We start from the raw sequence: 10248 nt of genomic DNA, 5'->3' as shown, positions 1-10248 counted from the left end.
CTATGGTATTAGATAGTTACCTTTCCTATTGATCAGTGCAGACCCAGGTTCGGGATTTGTTATTTTATTTTGTATTGTAACCATTTGTTTCTAGCTGAATATTCTCTCTCAAATTAACCATTCCTGTTTTATTGTAAGTGCTCACAAGAGCTGTGTGGTTTACAGGAGTGGTGGCTGCACCTTTGGGTACAGCCAGGATCTGGAAATTCTGTGAGTAGACAGTGGACAGGGGCTGGAGATCACATGGGATTGAATAAAAGAGATTTGGGGATTTGGACGCACTGTTAACTTGCAAGGTGAAGGAAGGCCAGAGGCGAGTGGCTAAAGGCCTGACAGTGACAGGGAGCTGACACCCAGCTACCACAAGAAAGACCTCGTCCTGCTAGAGGCAGGGGGTCACAAGGTGCCTCTCAATCCTGGGTACCCTGCAAAGCATCACAGGAAGATATGTTTCTCTCTCACAACTGCTTCATTAAGTTTTTTAAGATCCACACACATTCGTATTTTCCCACTTTTTCTTTATACCAGGTACCATCCACATGCATCGGGTAGTTGGCTCAGAGCTTTTCTCAATCATGCCATCCTTTTCCATTCTCTTTACCTCAGTCTCTACTTTATGAAGTAAGGGGTAGGAATTCTGCAGGGCATATGTGCATGATATGGTACATACACTATATGGTATGATGGTTCAACATTGTCTGTTAAGGTTATTTCTATTCAATCTCCTTTTAAAATTCCAGTATCACCAAATATTCCATCAATGTCCACCTTTCTCACTAGACCCATCATGGCAACTACACTGCAATGGAGGAGAGTGCCAGCCTCCAGTCCTCTGATCACATACACATTCAAATTAAAGCTTTTCTCCTGTAGGTTGTGTCTATGGAAAATTGTCCAATGCAGATCAAAATACCTTCAGAGCTATTTAGGACAGTAACTGCAGGTTTCAGCTCCAGGAGGGATTGAAGTGGATTATAAATCCCTTCTGAGATGACTATTACATCTGCACCTGATTCAGACAGCTGCAGCGGCACAGGAGCTAGCAAACAGAGCTCTAAACAGGGGAGTTTGAGTGGGAGTTTGTAAGGGGCGTTTGGATTTAGTGCTTGTTTGGGGTTTGCTTTTGCTGGGTGGGGGGGTCTATTTGGTGTGGCTTGTGTTTCCCAGATTAACAGGATTTAGGTGGGAAGGCGATGACAGATACAGAGGCAGCTGTGGGAGTGACTCCTGCAGTGGAAGACACATTGAGGATGACTGGATGTGGAAGCTGTGGTATGTACATGACCCTGGAGTGGGGAACCGGTAAGTTTTTTCTGCATGAAATGCTGCCTGATAGAGCTGATGGAGGAAAAGATCCGAGGTTTGGAGATGCAGGTGGAAAGTCTCGTTGAGTTTAGGAAGGGGTTTGAGCAGATGATGGAGCAAAGATATGAGGTATCTGAAGGGAAAAGCTCAGATTCACGGATGGAAGCAGGGCTGGGGAATTTTGAGGGGAGACTGGGTGAGGAAAGTGGTCAGTGGAAACATGTGACTCAAAGAACCAGGCAGAGGAAAAGGCGGGCTAGTGAAGGAGAAATAGAGCTTAGGAACAGGTTTGCAGAGTTGGAAAATGAAGAAGAGGCTCAGCAGGTACTTGTTGAAGGTGGAAGGGTAAGGAAGAAGAGAAGAGAGGCTAGTCCTATAGGAAAAGCGGAAGAGTCAAGGGAGACTACACCAAATATGAGCCCCAGGAGGATACAGGATGGGTTGAAGAGGATTATAAGGGAAAATAGGAATGGAAAGAACTTGCAGCCAGAGGGAACAGGGGAGAGACTGGAGAATAGCACCGTCACCAGGAAAAGGCAGGTCTATGTGATCGGGGATTCTTTATTGAGAAGAATAGACAGGCCTGTAACTAGAGCTGATCCTGAGAATAGAAGGGTGTGCTGTCTTCCGGGTGCTAAGATACGGGATGTAGACCTGAGGTTGAAAAGGATCCTAAAGGGAGCGGGAAAGAATCCCCTAATTATCCTTCATGTGGGAACAAATGATACGGCTAGATTCTCACTGGAAAGTAGTAAGGGAGACTATGCTAGGCTGGGGAAGACGCTTAAGGAAATTGAGGCTCAGGTGATTTTTAGCGGGATCCTTCCTGTTCCTAGAGCAGGGCAACAAAGGTGTGACAAGATTATGACTGTCAATAGATGGCTTAGGCAGTGGTGCTATAAGGAGGGCTTTGGGATGTATGGCCACTGGGAGGCATTCACAGACAGAGGACAGTTCTCTCGGGATGGACTTCATCTGAGTAGGGAAGGAAATACACTTCTAGGATCAAGGCTGGCACAACTGATAAAGAGAGCTTTAAACTAGGAATTAGGGGGAGATGGATGGGAGATGTCCAGGAAATCTCTACGCCAGATTTTAGCATTGAGAAGGAAGAAGACGAAGTAAGAAAGGATACAGCCGTAGGTAGGAGAATGTATATAAGGAGCGAGGGTGGTATGGATATTAGTCTAATAGGTTATATTGGCTGTAGAATGACTGTGCCTAATAGGGTACAAAATGTGAGCGAGGCCAAACAGCAAAAATTAATATGTTTATACACCAATGCGAGGAGCCTAGGTAACAAAATGGAGGAACTAGAGCTACTGGTACAGGAAGTGAAACCAGATATTATAGGGATAACAGAAACATGGTGGAATAATAGTCATGACTGGACTACAGGTATTGAAGGGTATGTGCTGTTTAGGAAAGACAGAAACAGAGGTAAAGGTGGTGGAGTAGCATTGTATATCAATGATGAGGTAGAATGTAAAGAAATAAGAAGCGATGCAATGGATAAGACAGAGACCGTCTGGGCAAAAATTACATTGGGGAAGAAAACTAGTAAAGCCTCTCCTACGATAGTGCTTGGGGTGTGCTATAGACCTCCGGGATCTAATTTGGATATGGATAGAGCCATTTTTAATGTCTTTAATACAGTAAATACTAATGGAAACTGCGTGATTATGGGAGACTAACTTCCCAGATATAGACTGGAGGACCAGTGCTAGTAATAATAACAGGGCTCAGATTTTCCTAGATGCGATAGCTGATGGATTCCTTCATCAAGTAGTTGCTGAACCAACTAGAGGGGATGCCATTTTAGATTTAATTTTGGTGAGTAGCGAGGACCTCATAGAAGAAATGGTTGTAGGGGATCATCTTGGTTCAAGTGATCATGAGCTAATTCAGTTCAAACTAAATGGAAGGATTAACAAAAATAAATCTGCAACTAGAGTTTTTGATTTCAAAAGGGCTGACTTTCAAAAATTAAGGAAATTAGTTAGGGAACTGGTAGCTCACGAAAGCTTATGCTCTAATAAATTTGTTAGTCTCTAAGGTGCCACAAGTACTCCTTTTCTTTTTTTGAAGAATTTATGGATCTAAAGGTAGGAGGAGGCCTGGGATTACTTTAAATCAAAGCTGCAGAAGCTATCGGAAGCCTGTATCCCAATGAAGGGGAAAAAATTCATAGGAAGGAGTTGTAGACCAAGCTGGATGAGCAAGCATCTTAGAGAGGTGATTAAGAAGAAGCAGAAAGCATACAGGGAGTGGAAGATGGGAGGGATCAGCAATGAAAGCTACCTAATTGAGGTCAGAACATGTAGGGATAAAGTGAGACAGGCTAAAAGTCGAGTCGAGTTGGACCTTGCAAAGGGAATTAAAACCAATAGTAAAAGGTTCTATAGCCATATAAATAAGAAGAAAACTAAGAAAGAAGAAGTGGGGCCGCTTAACACTGAGGATGGAGTGGAGGTTAAAGATAATCTAGGCATGGCCCAATATGTAAACAAATACTTTGCCTCAGTCTTTAATAAGGCTAAAGAGGATCTTAGGGATAATGGTAGCATGACAAATGGGAATGAGGATATAGAGGTAGATATTACCATATCTGAGGTAGAAGCGAAACTGAAACTGCTTAATGGGACTAAATCGGGGGGCCCAGATAATCTTCATCCAAGAATATTAAAGGAATTGGCACCTGAAATTGCAAGCCCATTAGCAAGAATTTTTAATGAATCTGTAAACTCAGGAATAGTACCGAACGATTGGAGAATTGCTAATATAGTTCCTATTTTTAAGAAAGGAAAAAAAAGTGATCCGGGTAACTACAGGCCAGTTAGTTTGACATCTGTGGTATGCAAGGTCCTGGAAAAAATTTTGAAGGAGAAATTAGTTAAGGACATTGAAGTCAATGGTAAATGGGACAAAATACAACATGGTTTTACAAAAGGTAGATCATGCCAAACCAACCTAATCTCCTTTTTTGAAAAGGTAACAGATTTTTTAGATAAAGGAAATGCAGTGGATCTAATTTACCTAGATTTCAGTAAGGCATTTGATACGTGCCACATGGGGAATTATTAGTTAAATTGGAGAAGATGGGGATCAATATGAACATCAAAAGGTGGAGAAGGAATTGGTTAAAGGGGAGACTGCAATGGGTCCTACTGAAAGGCGAACTGTCAGGTTGGAGGGAGGTTACCAGTGGAGTTCCTCAGGAATCGGTTTTGGGACCAATCTTATTTAATCTTTTTATTACTGACCTTGGCACAAAAAGTGGGAGTGTGCTAATAAAGTTTGCAGATGATACAAAGCTGGGAGGTATTGCCAATTCAGAGAAGGATCGGGATATTATACAGGAGGATCTGGATGACCTTGTAAACTGGAGTAATAGTAATAGGATGAAATTTAATAGTGAGAAAAGTGTACGGTTATGCATTTAGGGATTAATAACAAGAATTTTAGTTATAAGTTGGGGAAGCATCAATTAGAAGTCACGGAAGAGGAGAAGGACCTTGGAGTGTTGGTTGATCATAGGATGACTATGAGCTGCCAATGTGATATGGCTGTGAAAAAAGCTAATGCGGTTTTGGGATGCATCAGGAGAGGCATTTCCAGTAGGGATAAGGAGGTTTTAGTACCATTATACAAGGCACTGGTGAGACCTCACCTAGAATACTGTGTGCAGTTCTGGTCTCCCATGTTTAAAAAGGATGAATTGAAACTGGAGCAGGTACAGAGAAGGGCTATTAGGATGATCCAAGGAATGGAAAACTTGTCTTATGAAAGGAGACTCAAGGAGCTTGGCTTGTTTAGCCTAACTAAAAGAAGGTTGAGGGGAGATATGATTGCTCTCTATAAATATATCAGAGGGATTAATACAGGAGAGGGAGAGGAATTATTTAAGCTCAGCACCAATGTGGACACAAGAAAAAATGGGTATAAACTGGCCACCAGGAAGTTTAGACTTGAAATCAGACGAAGGTTTTTAACCATCAGAGGAGTGAAGTTTTGGAATAGCCTTCCAAGGGAAGCAGTGGGGGCAAAAGATCTATCTGGTTTTAAGATTCTACTCAATAAGTTTATGGAGGAGATGGTATGATGGGATAATGGGATTTTGGTAAGTAATTGATCTTTAAATATTCAGGGTAAATAGGCCAAATCCCCTGAGATGGGATATTAGATGGATGGGATCTGAGTTACCCAGGAAAGAATTTTCTGTAGTATCTGGCTGGTGAATCTTGCCCATATGCTCAGGGTTTAGCTGATTGCCATATTTGGGGTCGGGAAGGAATTTTCCTCCAGGGCAGATTGGAGAGGTCCTGGAGGTTTTTCGCCTTCCTCTGTAGCATGGGGCATGGTTGACTTGAGGGAGGCTTCTCTGCTCCTTGAAGTCTTTGAACCATGATTTAAGGACTTCAATAGCTCAGACATGGGTGAGGTTTTTCATAGGAGTGGGTGGGTGAGATTCTGTGGCCTGCGCTGTGCAGGAGGTCGGACTAGTTGATCAGAATGGTCCCTTCTGACCTTAGTATCTATGAATCTATTTTAAAATTAATAGTCTTTCCACAAATATTGAGTTCCATGTCCAGGCTGGCTCTGTGTCATTACACATGACTGATCCCAGAAAAAATGCTTCTTGACTCTCAATGGTCATTTATAGCATTTGGCTCCTCTAGCTAGGTAATCCCCTCCTAGAGTGTGATCTTTCCTGCATCAGTCTGAAACGTGCTATATTTGGCCGGTGGCTTACCCCACATTTCTGTTGAGGCTTTATTATAATTGCTTTTTGAAGCTGTGTTAGATCTTCTATCATTACTATTTGTAAGCGACTTCCTCTATGTTTCTTTCTGGCAGGCACTGGCTTCTATTTTGTTTTTTAATCATCTTCAATTGTATTGATATTTCTATGGCAGCATGAAGGGTTAAATCTCTTCATTTGCAGGTTCTCCGACAATCCCTTGTCTAAAATGTCAATCACTGTCTCCAAAGTATGCTTCCTTTTTGGCTTCAAAATCAGTTTTCTGCCATGTCATACATGTCTCATAAAAGATTACACAGACTCCCTGGGTTTTTCAACACGTTGGTAGAAACATGCTTGCACATTATGCTGAGGTATAAAATGCTCATCAAACATAACTCTTTTTGTGGCTCTTCTCTCTAAAGGCAGAGGATTTAAAGACATGTTCAGCTTCCTGGCTCAGGACATAGACTCGGGAACACACCTCTCCACTCCTCTTGTGGAAGTTAGTGGTGATGCAAAAATGTGCAAACTACTTCTTCCAGTCAAGTCAGTCTGATGCTGTCAATCTGAAGCTCTCTGGTGTGTGAAACTCTGGCATTTTTTATTAAAATTCAGCAGTTTCTATTGTTTCTCTTCTGACACCATCTCAGCTTAGTCACACAGAGACAAAGGCAAAATGGACCCTAGCAACAACTGTTTTAGACTTCCCAGTGCTTGATTAAAGTGTGCTGCAGCAATCTTCACACAGAGCCACCTAGTGACTAAACATTATAATGCAATTTAAGCTTTCCATCACAGTTTCAGGCATCAGGGCTAGAAAATAGGACAGATTACTGCTGGCAAGGAGTGACATAAATTACCAGGGCTTGGTCAAGGGTTTTTACATACAGAATTGGAAGATTTTGATGATGTAAGCCTCTGCCTTTTTATGTCTAAGGAATAACTATGTATAGAAAGAGAATCACACAGAATCTATTGGGTTTCATTTAGTAAAACCTTTATGGGGGGGTTCATTAAAACACTTTGCATTTATTTGAGTTAGGGGTGTGACAATCTGTACTCTCATGTTCACCACTTTTGCAAAACTATGATAAATCTTGTACAAAATATGCCTTGTGAAGTATCATTTGAAAACTCATAATTTGCTGATCATTAGTGTCCTGGTAAAATGTGTATGGCAACTTTGTACATAAAGTTATAAGATTCTACTCTATGACATTGCTAATACATGCTCCAAGATTAGAAAGCAGGCACAAACCAGTTCCTCAGAAACAAAAGGCAAACTGATGCCTCAGCCAGGCATCAACAAAATCAAATGGACCATCACCCGGTTAAGCAGCCATTCTTTGGCAGAAAAAAGGGAATGAGTGAGAAATTTACATATTGGCAAAACAACAGCCGGAATTTCCCATCCCACAGACTTCCTGATGCCTGAACTCCAGCTGGAGATGATTCTCAATGAAGAGAATTGCTATAAAAAAAGGAGCAAAACCTTCCCAGATAACCTGTCTCCCCTTATCTCTTCTCATGGCAGCAACAACACTGAAGAGACAAAAGAATAGTCATTGAACTGGGGGAGGGATCCTGGCAGAAAGAAATCCAGCCAGACTGCTGTAAGCAAGTGATGAGAGAAACCTATATGCTTAAAATTCACTTAGCTTGTTAAGTTAGGTATTAGTTTGCCTTTTACCTTTTAGTTCTTTGTAACTGATTCTGACTTGTATGCCTCGTTACTTGTGATCACTTAAAATCTATCTTTTAATAGTTAATAAACTTGTTTTATTGTTTTATCTAAACCAGTGCATGTTTGAAGTGTTTGAGAAACTCCATTTGAGATAACAAGGTTTGGGGATATCATTCTCTATTAATGAAATGACAGACTTTCTATGAGCTTGTATTGTCCAGAAGGAAGAGGTTGGCAGTACAAGACACACATTTCTGGGGCCAAATCTGGGACTGGGAATTTGCTGGTATCATATTGTAATATAATTCAGGAGTGGTTAGCTGTAGTAATCTTGTAGTATAGCTGGGAATCATTTACATTCTGGAGGCAGTGTGTGAGCATGCCAGAAGTGTAAAAGGCACCCCAACTTGGAGAATTGAGGGGAGACAGCTGTTCGACAGACCAGATTGTACTCTGGGTAATGTCACAAGGAGTAAGTGAGAAAAAAGTCACAAGAGTCCTGTACCATAATCATTCACGCCTCTGTCACCTCAAGACTGGATTAAAGCAATATAATCTTAAGGGGGATAAAATCATCTGGAAGTTGCAGCTGTAGCATGCAGTTTATTTAATAGTATTTCCCCTAGGGAGCACTTTAGCCCTATGCTGTATGATTAGCAGTCAGTGCCAACTAATATCTGAGTGAAATTAAAAGAGTTTATGATCTTAAAATGACTGAAATGATATGGGCTAGCATGAGTACCTTTGATCTATTGTGATCTGGGCGGTGATGGTAGTGGGATGTTGAGTAAGGCAGTCGGATAGATAACTTGAGTCAGTCAGTCATTTTGGCATTGTTGTATGCAGTGTGGCTGTAGTTGTATCCGTGCCAAGATATTAGAGACAAGGTGAATTAAGTAATATCTTTTATTGGATCAACTTCTCTTGCTGAGAGAGACAAGCTTTCGAGCCACACAGAGTTCTTCTTCGGGTCTGGGGAAGGTCCTGCCAGCATCACAGCTAAATACAAGATCAAACAGATACTTTAGCACTGGGCAAATTTTTAAGTTTTAACTTTCATTAGTATATTTTAGAAGTCTAATAAGTTCTCTGTCCCCAAATCTATAGCATGATCAAATTTTTCTTTTATACCCATAAAAGTGAACTTAGGTCATTACTATAAATTAGAACATTTTACTTGACCATTGTGGAAATTTGGTATTTGTTGAGAGTGTCATTTTGTACAGTTACTTAAAGACTTAGTGGGGTTTTCAAAAGTTCTCATTATTGGCCTACCTCTGTTCCCATGGAAGTCATTGTTGAAACTCCCAGTGACTTCAGAGGGGCATAGGCCAACAAGTGCTTTTCAAAATCCTACCCTTAAGTTTTTCTTTTAGTATCTACATTGTCTACATCCATCACAGTATTCTGACTTTATTCAGCTATGATATCTACTCGACAATTAGCATGAGATTTTATTTATAAATAATGATATATTTCAACCAGATGAACAATTCATGAAAGAAATCAAGTAAAAGGGCATCACACAGCCAATTATAGACATTGAGCACTACTTAAAATACTTTAAAAATAAAGTTTCCTGATGTAAGCTTTGCCTTTTTATTCTCCAAATAAAGCACAAACAAGCATTCTTGTGGTAATGCCTTGGTGCAGATTTATAGGCAAAGTGAGAAAAGGTTTTGACTTTGGTAAGTGATTACAATAAACACCTCCACATGAACAAAGAAGAACAACTCTGTGGGGCTCAAAAGCTTGTCTTTCTCACCAATAGAAGTAGGTCCAATAAAAGATATTACCTCACCCACCTTGACTCTCTATTTACAAAACTGTCATTTTAGGCACTTACATTTTCTATCTAAACTTGTTGTCTAGTCATCAATCTATTAGATTTTGGGTTTTGTTTTGTTTTTAAGCAGACAAAAATAGTACTAAAAAAACCTGTTGTAGACATAACATTAACCTTTGCAGGATAGGGAATATACATTCTTTTAATGCAGCAAAAGTTTGTCTGGGAAATGAAACAACCAGGGCTCGTGTTGGTATTCAGCCAGTTAACTTGGACAGAGAAAAACCTCAAGGCAAACAGTTCATTAAATATTAATTTATAAAGGGCTTCAGCATTGAGGCATGTTTATGTAAAGATACCTAACGTTATTCAGCCTCTAAGACAGTGGTTTCAGATGCAATTTAAGAACAATCTGAAGGCTCTCAATAGATTGAATCAATAGAATTCAATAAGGTCTTGCCTCATTTAACACAGAAATGTGTAGCAAGGGAAGTGCTTACAAACATATCTTTTAAACTTAGCAGATTTTTGGGAATGGTTAGTGTATATTTAAAGCGTGGCCCTTGTTTAACTCATTTAAACTAACATTTCAATATTTTCAGAGCAGCTCAGCTCTTGGCAGACAGAGCCAGAAGTTGTTGGCATTCACTAGTAATACTCCTGTGATAAAGATAAGATATATAGCCACATGCTTAGAAACCTTGTTGTCTGTAAACCTCACATAGGATG

This window comes from Dermochelys coriacea, chromosome 3 (genome assembly GCF_009764565.3).
Source record: "Dermochelys coriacea isolate rDerCor1 chromosome 3, rDerCor1.pri.v4, whole genome shotgun sequence".
NCBI lineage: Eukaryota > Metazoa > Chordata > Testudines > Dermochelyidae > Dermochelys > Dermochelys coriacea.
Note: the sequence above shows the minus strand (reverse complement) of the source record.